General features: G+C 37.7%; 1 pseudogene; it reads left to right on the forward strand.

The window, feature by feature from the left end:
• Positions 1–18511, forward strand: part of LOC121434593 — a 78749-nt pseudogene that overhangs the window by 4635 nt on the left and 55603 nt on the right.

Raw genomic sequence — 18511 nt, forward strand, 5'->3', positions numbered from 1 at the left:
ACTGCCATATTGTTGTTCACTATTAAAGGATGTCATGGTAGGAACTTAAAGAGGGCAGGACCCTGAATAGATTTTTGTATGTTGAACCATCCTTGCATCTGTGAGATGAAGGATGACTTCATCATGGTAGACGATTTTTTTGATGTGTCCTTGGATTTGATTTGCTAGTATTTTATTGAGTAGTTTTGCATGTATGTTCATCAGTGAGATGGGTCTGGAATTCTCCTTGTTTGAATCTTTGTGTGGTTTGGTATAAGGGTAACTGTAGCTTCATAAAAAGGGTTTGGCAATCTTATTTCTGTTTCTATTATGTGGAACCCTTTGAGGAGTATAGTTATTACTTCTTGGTTCTGACAGAATTCTGAACTGAAACTGTCTTTCCATGGGCTCTTTTTGGTTGGAAGGCTTTTGATTACTTCTTCTCTTTCCTTGCAGGTTATAAGCTCACTTGAATTGTTCATCTGGTCTTGATTTAATTTTGGTATTTTATTGACTTCAGCCCTCAATTTGATTATTTCCTATCCTCTACTCCTCCTGGGTGAGTCTGCTTCTTTTTGTTCTAGAGCTTTCAGGTGTGCTGGTAAGTAACTGGTGTGAGTTTTCTCCACTTTCTTTATGTAGGCACTTAGCGCTATGACCTTTCATCTTAGCACTGCTTTCATAGTGTCCATAGATTTGGGTATTCTGTCCCATCATTTTTGTTGAATTCTACAAAGTATTTAATTTCTTTCTTTATTTCTTCCTTGACCTAGGGGTGGTTTAATAGATCACTGTTCAATTTCCATGAGGTTTTAGGCTTTCTATGATTAGTGTTGTTAAATCCTAACTTTAAAACATAGTGATCTGGTAAGACACAGGGGGTTATTCCATTTTTTGTGTGTCAAGGTTTGCTTTGTTAACATGTTTGTGGTCCATGTTAGAAAGGATCTGTGAGGTACTGAGAAGAAGGTATATTTCAAAGAAGCCATTTAAACTTCTTGGTTCTTCCTCATGTCAAAAAACAGGCCTCTAACAAGCTGTTCAAGGAGGCATTAGAGGGTCACAACCAACCTTAAGGCCTGGTGTGCCTTAAAGTTCCCCTTTCTTTGTAAGAAAAGCATAGTTCTACCAGATGGGCAAAATGACATCAGCTGACAAATATTTGAAAAGCAAAATACTGTTTGGTACGGACTGACCTGGTCAATCAAGGCTTTCATTTAGGACCTCAGGCAGAGAGAAAGAACATTCTTGGAAGCCTTCCCTTAGGGCCCGATGTATTGATAATAAAACAAAGCCCCTTATCTAAAACCAGGAATATGTTTGGAAGCACTGGTAATGGTCTGGCGATAAGCCCTTTGTGGAGAAGTTTCTTCTGGTTCTTAGAAACCAACTCTTCCTAGCATATGGAGCTATGATTTTCAGTCCCCAAGCCAACTCTGCACGTAGGAAAGTTCTTGAGATGCCCTGTATTCCTGTTGTGTAGAATTGTTTGACTAGCCTCCTCCTAAATTTTTCCCATTGTGTAATAGTTTCTACTGACTTCATAAAATTCTTCCATTTCTTTCCATTTACTCCCTGGAAGTATACGAGATACAGGATGCTTTTCTTCTTCTCTCTTTTTTATTTTGTTTTTGTTTTTTTGTTTTTTAGGACAGAGTTTCTCTGTAGGTCTGACCTGACTATCCTAGACTGTCTTGACTATTCTAGAACAATCTCTGTAGACCAGGCTTGCTTTAACGTCACAGAGATTACTTGGTTCTGCCTCCTGAGTCTTGGGATTAAAGGCCTGTGCCACCATTGCCTGGGAAGATACTACTTTTCTTAAGAAGCTTACAAAGCATAGGCCATATCTTCTCCAAGTCCACCTTAACCTAGCTTCTATCCTTTTTACATTGTACTTGTCCTGTCTTTCTCATCCCCTGTGACCTTCACATCAGAACACTGTCAGTGAAGAATTCCCTGCTGTCTCAGGTCACCCTTGTACTTAAGAAATTATTCTGAGAATAACCATGTCGTGTAGCTCTCCTGTCTGCCTAAATGTCTAGCCTGGCAAGTTTTCTGTTTTTATTTCAGTTGTTCAAGGTGTAACCTGGAGCCTGAACCTAAAGGACACTCAAGGATAATAGCATATGTGGAACTCAAAATCTCTCTTAGTTTGCTCCTCTTTGAGCATTAGCCAGTGATGGATGCATGCCATCATTAAACGGATTTTTCTTTATTAATTTCCTAAGTGAGTGAAGTGGTTTCTCAATGCAAAGGCATATCAGTCCTATGGAACAGCTGCATTTCCATCTTGTTAGAAAAATTGTTTCTGAGACAACTTCTGCTATATTGACTTAGGTGGCCTTGGTCTGTTGCTGTCCAGCCCAATGAACTTGCTGTTCTCTGTATTACATTTTCAAAATTCTTAAATAAAAAGACTGTACCACCTCACAGTTTTAAAATTATCCATTTGAGTCATGTAGTTGACTATTCTATGCAGTCACAGGAAAAGGATTTGCATATGGAGCACTCCTTCTGTCTTCAGACCACAATAGGAGGAATAGATTATTCTGTATACTGCAGGGGACACAGCATAGGCAATCAGGTGTTGGTGCCACCATTATGAAAAAGGACTGGACTGTGGTACAGGGAGTGATTTTGTAATTTCCCAGTATGGTTTATTTTAATTAATGCCATGTTAATGTATACAGAACAGATGGTGAGTGGTGAACATTTTGGGAAGGTTATCATGAGCCAATGAACATTGAATTTGCAATTAGGAAACAATCCTATGAAGACATGAATGATCTTGCTTGACACAGTTGTTTCTGCTCAGAGATTTGGAAAAGAAGCCATTGATTGTGACTATTGTAACTCTTCTTGTCAAGGTTTCCTATCTCAGCAGCCAACACCTACATATGGGCAACATCAATCTATCTCTTATTAATGATGTTCTCTCTTAGGGAAGGGCCTACTCTTTTTCAAAGTCAATATACAAAGATTTTTTAATCTTAAAAGTGTAATATTTTTATCAATTTAGAAATCACTTATTGGAATCATTTTCAAATATTTAATTTCAGTGTATTGCTGCTCTTATCTCTGTTTGTTTCTGTTCTCCAATGTTTCTAAGTCATGACTAGTTTCATTTCATTTCTCTCATGATGTTGACTGGATTTCTTTGTAGATAAATGTCTCCTATAGTTTAGGCTTGCCTCATGTTAGGTAACTGAGAATCATTTTGAACATGTAATCCTGCCTCTGCTGCCTGGTGCTGGGAAAACAAACCTGCAACTTCTTCCAGGTTTGGCCTTGACTAGCAATGAGAAAGAAAAATAGAAGAGTTAATGAGTGTCTGCTGATCTTTCTGACTTTTATTGGGGACTAAGAAGAAGAGGGACCTGTGCAAGGATTGAGCTCATTGACCAACTGTGAAGCTGTGGAGACACAGTGCAGAAAGGCAGAGGAGAGATGGAGGGTTAGAGCTTTCCTCCTTCAACAGTAGTTGAGATTACCTATGTGGAATCAGCAGTCCGTTGTAGATGCGGTATGATTATTCTGATTGACCATTGTTTGATGTGCACAGACCATGGCAATCAAGAATCTGGGTAAGTTACAGACCTTATTTTAAACCTAATTGCTATATCTATAGTATCACATTCATAAAATAACTACTATTAATGTGTAACTGTTGTTAAAGAGCAGACCATGAATTAGAAAACAATTGGGGTCATGTTAGGGCTTGGAGGGAGCAAAGACAATGTGAATATGATACAGGTTTAATCTCAAAACTCATTTTCAAAAGTTGAAACCGACATTTTGGCCATATGTTCCAGAAACTAGGGATTTTTATTACAGCCCATTAAAGATGTCCTATATATTTTCTCTAAAGATGAAAATCTTAATCCAGAAAAGTAACAGTTCTGTTTGGCGGGACCAAAACATTTTACCCAGATCTTCTATTTTGGATGAGGAACAGAATTTGCTCTAGGAGAGGGGAATAATGTGTACTAAAATACAAAGTGAACTAGGGAACTGTCTTCTGGGCTGGGAGGGCAGAACTGAAAAAACTGTGCTGTCTGAGTCATTTAATCTCTAGTCATCCTGTACTGGAGCTGCTAGTATCCTGAGGCCCAGTTAGTTGACCCTAGCCAATTAGGAATTCTGAGAAGGGTTAGCAATCAGGAGTACTAGTGGCAGGTTTGGGTTCTTTCCATGTTTCTCTTCTGCCTCTGTTGTAGGAAGACCAAAAGCTATACCATGTTGAGTGGAAGGTGTTCAGAGCAGGTCTGTTGAACTGTCATTTCTGCTGTGACTTGAATGGACCATGAGACAGACTGTAGTCATGTTGGTCCATGTGGTTCATGGTGGAAGGGGCCCTTGTTCTCTGAGCCTCCCTTTTTAGAGATTTACAGGGTAAAGGGAGACTCTGGAGCCCTGGAAATGAAGAATATGATGCAGGTTGTATCACTCTCCAGAGTATCCACATAGTCACTGCTTTTGTTGTGCAGTGGGAAGTGAGATTAAAAAACTGAATGTCTAGATTCCAGAAGTTTTCATCTAATTCTAATTTCAGGTTTGTGTTATAAAGGTTTTAAATATTTTGGTACCTGCTAGGAAAAGGATGATATTAAACATTTTACAGCGATACGTGTATTGTAGGCTTTTAACATGATGTTGCTACTAGCCACAATGATGTACCATACAGTGAAGCTTAGTTCCAGAAGACAAAAGGAATTTCTGATGTGCAGAAACTTCTCAGGTGTGCATCGTGTTAGACAATTAGATAGTACACAATCCACATCTCCTGCCATATTCCATGTAGCAGGAATCCATTTTAAATCATTTTATGCTTGTTTTGGGATTGGTCATCAGTAGGGCTGCCTTTCCCAGAAACCAGAAGAAAGCATGATGGGCAGGAGAGCCATTGAAAGAAATCTCCCCCATTGGAAATACAGCATTTATATCATGAGGCTTCTTTCTTTGGAAGACATCAGTAACTTAGGGGTCAGAAATAACAGTTTAAGGATCACTTTGAAAAACCTTTGTGAAAGTTGTGAAGTTTGTGATTATTTAATTTCTGTTCACTTCTTATCAAAGGCAGCTGGGTAACATTGGTCAAGTTCACACTTTTCCTTACCTAAGTTTTCCTTGGTCTTTTGATTTAAACTTGACAATATTTCACTGCTTCTGTTCTTTGTTTCTCTCCAACCCTCTTATTCTTTCACAAATTTTATAAACATTCTTGATTGATGTGAATTTGTGGAAAGTAAAGAAGTCATATGAACCTGGTTTTTTCTGTAATGTATGACTGTAATTTAACTATATTATTCATTTTCTTTAAAATGGTAGACCTTCACCAATTTTATTCAGAAAGTATTTTCTGTGATCAGTCTTAAGTTTTGGTTTTGGGAATAGTTTACCTGGAGAGGCTCATTTTTTTTTTATCTTAGATGCTTGCCTCTTTCCATTTCCTGGTGTATCTGTGTTTTATAGATGTTGCTATCTTCATATTTGAGTCTTTGCTACCTAAGTGTTGGTATGAACAATACATAATCTCTTTGGGTGTTCTTTGTGTTTCCACTGTGGATGTAGCTTTGTATTCAGCTTTCCTGCTGTAAATTGTTGGACAAACTCATTGGATTCCATTCATTTAATTGTGAAAATTTACCAGACACAAAATCTTAATTTTGATGCATCATCTGCCTAAGGATCATTTTTTATTTCTTTATTTATGATTTGTTTTTCTTGTTTTTATCAATATTAATAGACTTGACTTATTGGATATAAGATTTCATGTGTCTTGGCAAGTGGCTCAGCACATATTCTTTTTGTGAGTAACCTGAGTTCAGATAGTTACACTCAAGATGGGAGGTTTATAAATCTCTACTATTCCCAATCCAGCAGATCTGACAACCTCCTTTTCTGTGTGTCACCTGTATACATATGCAAGACATTGTCTCCCATACACAAACATACACAAGAAATAGCAATAACCTTGTTTGCAAAGGTGCTTGTGTCTTAAAGTCAGGGCAAAGGAATTTGCTTTACATGTACCCTGATTCTTCAAAAATCTGTTCTCTTGAAATTTCTATTAAAAAGTTTTTATTTCCTCACTGGGATGCAGACTTACATTCATTCACCAATTGTAGGTAACAAAATGTTATCTAAGTTATCCTGAGACACATTATTTTTTTATCATAAGAGAATGAAATGTTTTAATAAGCAAAACTATTTTCTACAAAGTAAAACCATCAGAAGACTTCAAGTGAAGCTTCTGACTTTTTTAGAACAGCCCTTCTCACCCAAGCCATTTTCTATCATTGCTAAAGGAGAGAACTGGAGTCTATAGGATGCCAGTGATTTCTTGGAGGTTGATTTTGATGAATATCTTGTAGTTCATGTTTAATGGACATAACATATATATTTGTAGATCTGTGCTTGTATTGTATTTTATAATGGTGTCATCTATATTTTTTTATTTTTTTGAACCGTAAACTTATTACATCATTCATTTTCTTGAAAATTATAGACCTTCACCTATTTGTATTCAGAATATTGCTTATGCTATTTGATCCTTAATTGTTCATTTATAATAGTTTCTGGGATAAACAGTTTTAGTTTTCTCTTATTGATCTTAGATGCTAACCCCTTTCCATTTCCTGGCATGTCTGTGCTTTCTAGTTGCTGCTGTCTTCATGTTTGAGTCTTTGCTGTTTAGCTCATTGACTAGACTAATACATTGTCTTTGGTTCTCTAAAACCTTCTCATATATTGTGTCTGTGTGCTTATCAGCCTCAGCTGTCAACATGACAAAGCCAAGGTTCCCCTGAGGGCACATCAATTAGGCATGTGCTCAGATCAGAATGTCTGATCTGTGTCTGATATACACTGTGTCGATTGACAATTGATGTTGGAAGATCTTCCACTGAGTTGGCAATGTCTCTAAGCAAGTGGGCCTGGTCTGATGAAGAGAGCTAGCTGAGCACAAGACAGTGACAAGGCAAAAGAGAAAATTAGGCAACAATGGTTCTGCATGTTTTGCCTTCAGTGATTAACTTGAGTTTTGATACTAAACTCCCACAGTGGTGTACTCTGACTTAGGCATAACAACCCAATAAACCCGTTCATTTCCACAGTTCTTTTGGTTAGATAATTTAATTATAGCAACAGAGATGAAAGTAGCAACAAAAAAATGGTGCCTCAACAGGGATTTTGTTGCTGCAATGGATTTGGAAATATGGACTTAGGAAGAATTTTGAAGATATCGAGACTTTAGATGGCAAAAATCCAAAAGTCAAGGAAAGCTCTACACAGAGCGTAACTGACTGTTCTTGTAGGACCTGAAAGCCTGGAACGTTGACAGTGCTGGCAGGCAGTGGAGGGCAGGGTCATAGGATTTTAATGGGCAAAAAGGAGTTGATCTGGACTATCAGTCCTGAGAGATCTGTGTCTCAGGGTTTTCAGGTTAAGTCAATGGCTACTGGGGCACAGCGTGACTTCCAGTTCCTGACAGATTGATGGACTCACTCACAGAGGCATTCAGGCTAATTTGTGTTTCTCTTTATAATCCCTTAGTAGTCAAGGAAGCTCAGAAGCTTTATAGGGCAACTGGTCTGAGACAATGAACTTGTATTCCCTGTATAGCTTACAATCTTCATGGCATCTGGGGGAACCATAAATGTCTTGAGCCCAGAAATTGCCATTAACTTCAGTTCTTGATAAATATATAAAAATTCTGATTGCTGTCAATAAGCTTCTTAGCATCATCTAGCTCTGGTCCCTCCAGCCCAAGTCTGTCCTCTTTCCTTGTGGGTTTATTAGGTGATATTGTTCTGGTAAGTAACTACAGGTGCTTAGAAGACTTTATAAAAATTTTCCTAGAGATTATTTTTGTGATTCTTTGGCCCCAAATCTTTCTTAACATTTTTATATGCCAAGAAGGTTATTAAGGCACAATTATAGAGTAATAGACTGATATCTTAGAAAAATATTATTTCTGTTGGATAGTTATTACTGCTGACTGCATTAGGTCTACAGTCAAAAAGAAACACATAGAAAGGAATGAAAAGAAAGAAAAGCATTAGGTAATTTCAGATGACAGTCCAGTGGTGAAAAAGAGAGATTTTCAAGGATTTTACACCATTAAACGGAAGACCCTTGCTCTGCATTGAAAGCCAAGCAATGTACCTTACAGTGTAGAATGTATCTAGCTAATCTCTTTATTTATAGAAGGCATATGCAACAAAATTCCTTATCTCAGGGCAACATCATACAGAACCTGTAGTCAATTTTGTTCAAGCTTGGTAGAATACTCCATATGGTCTGTCCAGCAGAATTCAGTTAGGGTTCCCTGGGAAAGGACACTGAGACTGAGGAAAATTTAGATCAAGAGAAATGAAGACACAAACATAGGTTAAACCACTGAAGGCCATAGGACTGAAGGCCAGTACCAAACAGCTCCGAGTTTATTTCTCAGACAGCATATATACTGTTTTCAAGTAATGTTCAGTCTCTGAATCTCTTAATTGTCTCCCTACAGTTGTCATCAATTGAGAAACAAAATCTTGAAACAATTCATCAGGTTTCTGTTTCATCTTAGACAATTTTTTTGTTTTCTTTCCAGTGCAAGGTAATTTGTACCAGGACTTTTTTTTTGCTGTAATATTAAGTTGAGCATATACTGCCATGTCAAATTTCAACTGATGATCTAAGTCTTTACAATCACCTTCTCCTGCTTGCATGTCAAACTTAATAGGCATTTAAAGTTTTTTTATGGTTTATTTAACTTTATTTTATGTGCATTGGTGTGAAGGTGTCAGATCCCCTGCAACTGGAACTTCAGACAGTTGTGAGCTGCCACATGAATGCTGGGAATTGAACCCAGGTCCTCTGGAAGAGCAGTCAGTGCTCCAAACTACTGAGCCAGCTCTACAACCCTAGACAGGCATATTTTGAGCTTTATTAATATTATCTCTAAGTTCACATACTCATGGAATTATGATTCCACAATATATAATCTCCTCCAGACAAACAAGCCCTAGCTTGTTGGGGATTGTATCTGGGAATTTAGTGAGTGTGTTAGTTTCATAGATTGGTGGACTGCCTACCTGTTCTTCTGGCTGGGATGATGTGCACATGAGCAAGGATTTTCTGCTTGAATTTGGGGCTGAAGCACAACTATATTCCTTTTTCTGAATGGGAGTTTATCCTATGCCATTGCATGTTGGAAATCCTTAATTTGTTACTTGAAATTTCAAAATGTGTCAGACAAGAGGTTGGCTGGAATTCCAGAAGAGTTTATAGACATTTGTGCTTTTTGGGTTATTACAGATTATGAAGCTCAAAAAACTCAGACTAAATGCATTTAATTTTTTTATTTTCTCTTTTATTTATTCTTTTCTCATACAATACATATTGACTGCTGCGTCCAGTTCCTCCACCACTTCCAGTTTTCCACAGTCCTCATTCCCCCAGGTCCATTGCTCCTTTTTCATCTGTCATAAAATAGAAGGCCTCCAAGGGATATCAAAGAAACCCTTCATAAAATTGTTCAAGAAAGGGCTGGAGAGATGGCTCAGAGGTTAGGAGCACTGGCTGCTCTTCCAGAGGTCCTGAGTTCAATTCCCAGCAACCATATGGTGGCTCACAACCATCTGTACTGAGATCTGGCACCCTCCTCTGGTGTGCGGGCATACATCGAGGCAGAATGTTGTATACATAATAAATAAATAAATCTTTAAAAAAAATGTTCAAGAAAATTAGGTAAAAATCCCTTATCAAAACTGGACAAACCAAGTGAATAGGAATGAAAAGGTCACAAAAATTGGCAAGAGTAAGAGATACCAAGAGTTCTACAGTTAGTAATCACACAAACACCCCAAGCTAACAACCAAAGCATGCATGCACAGGGCATGCACAGAGCTGTTCATGTTCCATGATTCTCACTTCATTTTGTCTGAGACCCTATGAGACTTGTTTTGTTGATTCTGTAGCTTTGGTTTTCCTGGGTTCCACAAACCCCCCAGATCCTACATTTTTTACCCCTTCCTTCCACAGGATTCCAAGAACTCAAGGTAATGTTTGGGTAGGGATCTGTGCATGTGTAACCATCAGCTGCTGGAAGAATTCTCTCTGGTGGCATTTTTCCTGGGAATCTATCTATGATTTTAGATATGAATCATTTTATTTTTTTTTTCTTGTTTAGTTGTATTTGGTTCTACCCTAATTCTGGAAGCCATCAAGCTCTGGTTCCTGGCCATCCTGGCAGTATCAGACATTGGCTTCCTCTCACAGCTTGGACTAAAAGATCAGTCATTGGTTGTTCACTTCACAAACTCTAAGCCACTTTTTCCCCAGTGAATCTTGCTAGCAGAACAAGTATAGTTCTCAGTTTAGTGACTGACTTTGTGTCCCAATCCCACCAATGGGAGCCGTATGTATTACAGAATAAGGCTGGTTCAGCCTCTGTATTCCTCACTACTAGGAATCTTCAATAGTGTCTTTCTTGTAGTTCTGGAAGTTTGCAGTGTACTCTTTCCATACCTCCTGCAAAAAGCTCCATTATTCCTATCATCTCTCCCTCCTATACGTCATCTCTGTCCCTTGCTTACTTGATCTTTCTTGTTCCCATCCCCACCTGCCTCCAGTGCACCCACAAAATCTATTCTATTCTGTCTTCCCAGAGAAATCCATGCATGTCCCCCAGAGCAGTTCTTGTTACTTAGCCTTTCTGCATCTATGGCTTGTACTGTGATTGACTGTGATTACTATGGTTGTACTTTACTTACCTGCTCATATCCACTTATAACTGAGTAAACCATTTTGATTTATGTGCTTCTGGGTTGCCTCACTCAGGGTAAAAAATAGTCATGCAACAACACAGCAACCAAATAATTCAGATACGGTGTGGTACACCTCTAAATGGAATTTTCAGTAGAGGAATCTAAAATAGATGAGACACATTTAAAATATGTTCAGTATCATTAGCCATCAGGAGATTTCATCATAAACCTGACAGAAAGGATAAGTTCAACAACACAAGTGACAGCTAAGGCTTCAAGGATGTGGAGCAAGGGGACTCATTGCTCTTGCGGTGCAAAATTGTAAAAATCCAGCCACTGTGAAAATCAATATGCAAAAATCCTCAGAATATTGAGAGTCAATCTACCCCATGACTCAGGTATCCCCCTCTTGCGCATATTCCCAAAACTCGCTCTTCCATCCCAGCACAAGGACATTTGCTCGACTCTGTTCATAATAGCCAGAAACTGCTGTGTCCGTGAGAGATGGTGTTGATTGATGATTGATGTAGGAAGCCCCTAAGAAGGTGGACCTGTGCTGGGATATGGAGCATTCTGAGCATGAGGTAGAGACTAGGCAAAAGAGAAAGGCTGTAAACAGTCTTTGCAAATGTGTTTTGCCTTCAATTGTTAGCGTGCAGTTTCTCCTACATTTCCAAAATGATTGAGTGTGATTTGACACAATCAATGAAATAATCCCATTTACTGCCTGAGATGCTTTCAGTTGGAGTATTTAATCACAGTAGCATAAAAGCAGGCAGCACAAACAATTACAACACAAAAGTTGATTTTGTTTGTCAGTAGAATATAGGAATGATGACTTTTGCCACAATGTGGAAGATATCAAGATTTTTATGTGACACAAAAAAGAAACATGAACATAATTAACTGTTCTTATAGGACCAGGAAAATTAAAATGTAATGGCAGAGAGTGGGTATTGAGATCATAGGATTTCAGTTGAAAATAAACTTGATAAAAAAAAAACCAATCCTGAGGACTTTTGTCTGATTTTTTTTCTTTTTGGTTTTTCAAGACAGGGTTTCCCAGTGAAACAGTCCTATTGTTCTGGAACTAGTTCTTGTAGACCAGGCTGGCCTCAAATTCAGAGGGATTCACCTGCTTCTGCCTCCCCAGTGCTGGGATTAAAGGCGTGTGTCATGACCATCCAGACTTTTGTGTGATATTTTGGCTCCACAATTTTTCTTCTTCTGCCCATGCACTAGAACTTTAGTAATGCCAAATTCAAAAGTAATGGGTTAATGTCTTAAATGGAATATTGAAGCTGTTCAATGGTTATCATTCATGACTCATTTAGGTGCACAGTAAAAAAATCCAAGTAGGGCAGAAATAAAAGAAAATAAAAAGATAGTTTCAAAGGGCATTTTGTGTTAAAGCAGGCAGGAATTTTCCAAGAGTTAATTATCATTAAAGAAAAGCCATTACTCTGCAGTGGAAGCTTATCAAGGTGCCCTAAGGGTAAGACTCCATACACTTAAACCTTCACTTTAGGGTAGCAATGTGACTCATAGTCTCAGGAAGCTACTTCATTCAAAACTGTCTGCACTTGTGGTCCAAGCTCGTTAGTGTTCTTTGCAATTAAGAGATCTAATTTCTCAGCATCACCAGTAATGTATTGGTCTTGGGAACATGAGAGAATCACAATTTAAGATCATGGATTTTTAGTTTATGGTTACAGTTTACCATTGTTGCAGGCATCTGTGTTTGGCAGAGTCAGAAGCCCAATGAGGAGACAGTGAGAGTTCATTGCACGAAGCTGTGAGGATCGAAGCTGGGTGTGGTGTGGTATCTTTTCCTCTCTTGTTCCTTTAGGGCCTGCCACCCAGTTCTCAATTAAATTTCACACATGGAGGCTTATTTTTTTTTCTTATAAATGCTTGACTTTGATTTGTTTCAAGGCATGTTGATTTAACTTAATTGTTCTCTCTACAATTTCCCCCTGGCCTTTATCTTTATTCTGTATTCCTCTCTTTGTTTCTTACTCCATGGCTTGCTGTGTAGTTGGATTAAAGGTTCCTGTTTTTTTCTCCTCCTGTTGCCTCTTCTTTCTGTTTTCCTCCCAGATTTCCCTTCCCATGTATTCTCTTTTCCTGGCAGCCCTGCTTGTCCTTTCTTGCCATGTGATTGGTCATTCAATCTTTTTTTTTACACCAACCAGGTATTTTAAATAGGCAAAGCATCAAAACTTCACAGAGCTAAACCAATGCAGCAATTCCTTGCATCATTAAAACAATTTTCCACAGCTTAAATAAATAAAACACACTTAAAAATGTTATTTCACAACATACTGGGTTACATTTTGAGCCCAAAGATGTTAAGATACCTAAGTTATGACACAACTTCCATGGAGACCTAGCTGCTTATAGTGAGTGGAAGTTACCAAAGAGAGAAATGCATGAGAAGTTGCAAGGATAGGGCCATTTAAGTCATTTGAAACTGAAGCCATACATCTGACAAGAGAGCTACAGGATTTGATGTTTATCCTGCTCTGCTTCAGTCTTGGTTCAAACTTCCCTTACTGTGTCTTTATTTTTCTCTTTTGGGATGTTAATGGTATTTTGTGCCACTGATGTTAGAAAGAGGTTTTCAGGTTTTATAAGATGTTGCTGTCAACAGATTGTCTTGAGTGCCAGAGGAGACATTACACATTTGGACAGTGTAGGGACCATTGCAGATGAGGATCATTAAATGTCTATCCTTGAAATGACTAACTGCAATTTTTCCATTGTTGACCTTGAGCCAATAGTGGCCGGGGTCAGAATGTACTTGATTGAATGAACAACCTCCCAGAAAAGATCATGTATTTGAAAAAGTTTCTTTCCTTTGTGGCTTCCTTTCAATTTCCTGTGGATCTTTAGTAAGAGAAGCCTGTCTAGATGAAATTCCTCTTTGTATGTGATGAGTCTCAATAAACTCAACTAATTTCCTGATATTTGTATCTACTGTTTTGTGCTTGTCATTAATTAGACAATTTCCGTCTTATACTAAAATATTTTTGCCATGATTATAGGCTTGATTTCTATATTCTATATATTACCTATATTCTATAGGTTAAAATAAGATATAGCAGAAACAGTTGCTATTAAGGAGTTTGGCAACCTGCTATTTTAATTTTTTTCTTTGCTTGTTGAAGTAGCCCTTACTGTGTGGCTCCATATTCCTGAAAGTAGAGAGGGGCATCATTTCTGGCTCTATACATTTTTATATTATTGGGTGATAGCCTTGTAATATAGGTTTTTTTATATGTCAACTATATGCTGCTGTGCAGTGCCTCATGCATATCTTGGATTTTAAAATTTGAAAGAGGGTTTCACTCTGATTCCCAGGATACCATGTATTTATGGCATTAACACTGCCTTAGAATTCTGAGTCAGTTATTGGAGGTGCATGAATTTCTTCTGGATGGTTATGCTTGATTTGATTTTTCTTAAATCAAATATGACTATTTTATATGTCTGCATGGATATTCATTACATGGGTATCTAGTCACCGAAGTGATCAAAAGATCTCAGAATTCCTGTTCATGGAACAAAGGAAAGTTGTGATCCCCATGTAAGTACTGGAAAATGTGCCCACCTCCATTCATGACCAGCAAGATCTCTGAATTCCTCTGCCTTTTCTCCAGCTCTCTGTTGATTATTTGTGACCAACATTTATATTTCTAGTGTTTTCATCTGTCCATTTTAACTGCTTTGGTTATTGGTATGACAGTTTAAATTATGTCACTTCAGATGTCTGGAAGATGAATACAGAACTGGAGTAAATGCAAAATTACTTGTAAGAACTTCAGTAACAACCTTTAAGTTATTTCTATCCCATTTGTTTTTTTGTTTCACTGTTTTTTGCAATGGAGACAATTTAATGTGTACTTCTACCTGTCCTGGACCTGATTGCTTAGACTTGACTGGCATTCAACTCAGAGAGAAATATACCCACCTCTGTTTTCTGAGTGTTGTGGTTAAAGGCACAATACACCAATACACCCAGTGTGTCCATATTACTTTTTTTTGTGTGGTCTGTAACTCTTTATACAATTTTCTCATGCATACTATATACAGTTGATCTTTTTTTTTTTTTTCTGTTGATCTTTTTCAATACCTCTTCCTCTCAATAGATGTTGCTCTTATGGGGTGGTATCCCATACAAAGGGTACAGAAATGACAGAGTTCACTCTGCTTTTCAATTTTCCTCTAAAGTGACTGTCTAAGTCATGGAATAAGAGTGGGGAACACCAGAATCATATGACTATACTGTAAAAGAAGTATGTTTCTAACATTGTCACTGTCATGCTTTCCATTTTGAACATTTATGGTATATTTTAGGAGACAGTGACCTATGATGATGTGCATATCAACTTCACCCGGGAAGAGTGGAATTTGCTCAATCCTTCCCAGAAGAATCTCTATAAAGATGTAATGCTGGAAACCTACAAGAACCTCATTTCTATAGGTAAAAATGAATTTCCTTCATGTTTTAAAATATGGAAGCATCCGGGCAGTGGTGGTGCACGCCTTTAATCCCAGCACTCGGGAGGCAGAGGCAGGCGGATCTCTGTGAGTTTGAGACCAGCCTGGTCTACAAGAGCTAGTTCCAGGACAGGCTCCAAAACCACAGAGAAACCCTGTCTCAAAAAACCAAAAAATAAAAAATAAAATAAAATATGGAAGCAACTTTTCCTTGGTTAAGGATTTTGTTCTGCAATTTCATTTAGAAAAAGAATGAGGTGAATACAGCAGTCATAGTTCTTAGGTGCACTTAAGATAATAAGCTAAATCGTGCACATTGTTCAATGATATAACATATATTCTGGTCCTGTATTTTAGGATACATTGGGGAAGACCATTACACTGAAGAACATTGGCAATATTCTAGAAGACATGCAAGGTAATTTTCATGTGCAAGTTGATAACAATGTGCCTCTGATGAGATCGCACTTTCTCCTAGAACTTTTAAACAAAAGCAGCAGTGCAAATAAGCACAGATAAGTGCATAGATGGTTATTAAATCCTCACAAATCCATATACCTCCATTTCATGTATGTGAATTATTCTTCCTTTTCTAGGTGTATCATACAGTACCCTTGATATAAGCTTATGAGCATAGGGATATGGAAAGATTTAACATACCTCTCCTTAAGAACAAAAAGAAGATAAGCAGTAGTTCCCATGTAGAGTATACTTGTTGAATTTCATTCAAGTATGTAATAATGAAGGTTTTCTACCATCATTATTAATATATAAACATTACAAAAATTTCCCATGAATTATAGGTCTGTGCAAATACTTCTGAATGTCCTAGTTCACTTAGCAAATATAATATGATTCAAGTATAGTAAAATTTATGAATGCAGTAAAGTTTTTAAAGCTCTCAGTTTAATCAGTTGTCTTTTAAAATATGAATAATAACATATAAAATGTTTTTGTAAATGTCAAAAGGTAAACCATGAAACAAAGGAATTGATCATTATACTTATTTTCCTAGATGCAAACTGAACCCTAATTAAAAAGAAAGCATGATTTTATACAGAGTTATAAAACCTTAATAACTAATTCCATTTTAGAATTGGAACAAGTTATAAAATTAATTCATACAAATACCAAGGTTCAGCAGTGTATTGAATGTAGCAAAGCTTTTAAATGTGCCAATTATCCTTGTAGGATTGAAGAAAATCAAAATGGAGAGAAGAAACTTTCAGTGTATACTCACGGTGTTAAAGTCTTGTCTTATGACACTGACCTGCTAAGGAATGAAACCCATATAATGGAGCAAAACCCTCTAAAAGTAAGCAATGCAGTAAAGCCTTTGCTTATCACAGTCATATTCAAGTGCTTAGAAAACACACTGGAAAAAAACCCTATGAATATCGTCAAGGTGATAAAGACTTTGTTCTTTATGAGACTCATCAAAGTCATAAAAGAACACATACGGGAGAGAAAGACTATGAATGCAATCAGGGTGGTAAGGCCTATGCATGTCAAACTGATTTTCAAAAGCATAAGAGAACAGATACTGGAGAGAAACCCTATGAATGCAATCAGTGTGGTAAGGCCTATGCATGTCAAACTGATCTTCAAAAGCAGAAGAAAACACATGCAGGAGAGAAACCCTATGAATGTAATCAGTGTGGTAAGGCCTTTGCTGAAAATGGTACTCTTCACAAGCATAAAAGAACACATACTGGAGAGAAACCCTATGAATGTAATCAGTGTGGTAAGGCCTTTGCAGATCAGAGTAATCTTCAAAAGCATAAAAGAATACATAGTGGAGAGAAACCCTATGAATGTAATCAGTGAGGTAAGGTCTTTGCTGACAACAGTAGTCTTCAAAAGCATAAAAGAATACATACTGGAGAAAAACCTCATAAATGTATCAGTGTGGTAAAGCCTTTGCACGACATACTCATCTTCATTTGCATAAAAGAACACATACTGGAGAGAAACCCTATGAATGTAATGAATGTGGTAAGGCCTTTGCGTATCAAAATAGTCTTAAATTGCATAAAAGAAAACTACTGGAGAGAAAGAAACTCTATGAATGTAATCAGTGTTGTAAGGCCATGCACATCACAGTAATCCTCACTTGCATAGAAGAACACATTCTAGAGAGAAATCCTATGATTGTAATATTTTTGGTAAGGCCGTTGCACAAAACAGCCATCTTCAAAAATACAAAACATCACAGACTAGATAGAACCCCTATGAATGTAGTCAGTGTGATTAGGCCTTTGGAGACCACTGTACTCTTCAAGGTAATAAAAGAACACACAGTAGAGGAAAACGTTATGAATGTATAGTAGTGTGAGAAAGCCTATTCACATCTTATCTTCAAATGCATAAAAGAACACAGACAGGGGAGATAACTGTGAATGGAGTCTGTGGTAAATCCTTTGTCACAACCATCTCCAAATGCATAAAATAAACCATCTTGCAGAAAACTATGAACTCGGTGTGTGTATTCTTCAAAAATATGAGAAAACTCATACTATAGTGAAACTCTAAGTGAATTTAGTGTTTTAATGTTTTGTACTTCATACAGGAGTAAGACTTTTGTGTGTAATCAATCTGAGAAAGCTTATGCATATTACCCTAATCATTTGGACCTGTGGAAGAAACGGAGGGCTTTTTATAACTTATTTTTTAAAGATCTTAAGCCCACACACATATAGTCAGTTAGCCAATAGCAGTTATTGTGTAGATAAAAATGGATAGTGTAAAAATCTGTTCAAGCACTATGATATCTCTTTATTTTGTTTGAACCAGCAAACTAATGGCCAAAACCTTTTTTTGAAGCCTTTTGGGTAAGAGAAATGGCTAGTCAAAGAAATACACCTTGGACCTGAAAGCAGAGCCAAAGGAAAGCACTTTTTCTCTGAATCTCGAACTAGTTAAAGAAACATCATCTCCCTGAAAACAGCCCAAACATTAAAATGTGCCAGTGAAAGAAACACACTCTCAAAACACAACTGTCAAGTTGGGAGCGTAGACCCCAGTTCCTCGCATCTATCCCAGCCCCCAGGCCTGGTCTGGACACTAATTCCCAGCTGGCCAGGTCCTGACCCCACCCCCAGGGATGGGTCAGGACCACTCTGCAGGGTCTTTAAGTGATTCCCCAAAAGAGGAACACGTGGTCTCCCTCTCTTCCTCCTGGGGGTAGCATTTCTGCGGCTTCCTGGTTCCCGCTCAGGGCCCCCTGAGAGCACAGATCGCCCATTAAACCTGGATATTTCTTAATT

Source organism: Microtus oregoni, unplaced genomic scaffold (assembly GCF_018167655.1).
Source record: "Microtus oregoni isolate MIOR12 unplaced genomic scaffold, Mior012 000044F_000, whole genome shotgun sequence".
NCBI classification, from domain to species: domain Eukaryota; kingdom Metazoa; phylum Chordata; class Mammalia; order Rodentia; family Cricetidae; genus Microtus; species Microtus oregoni.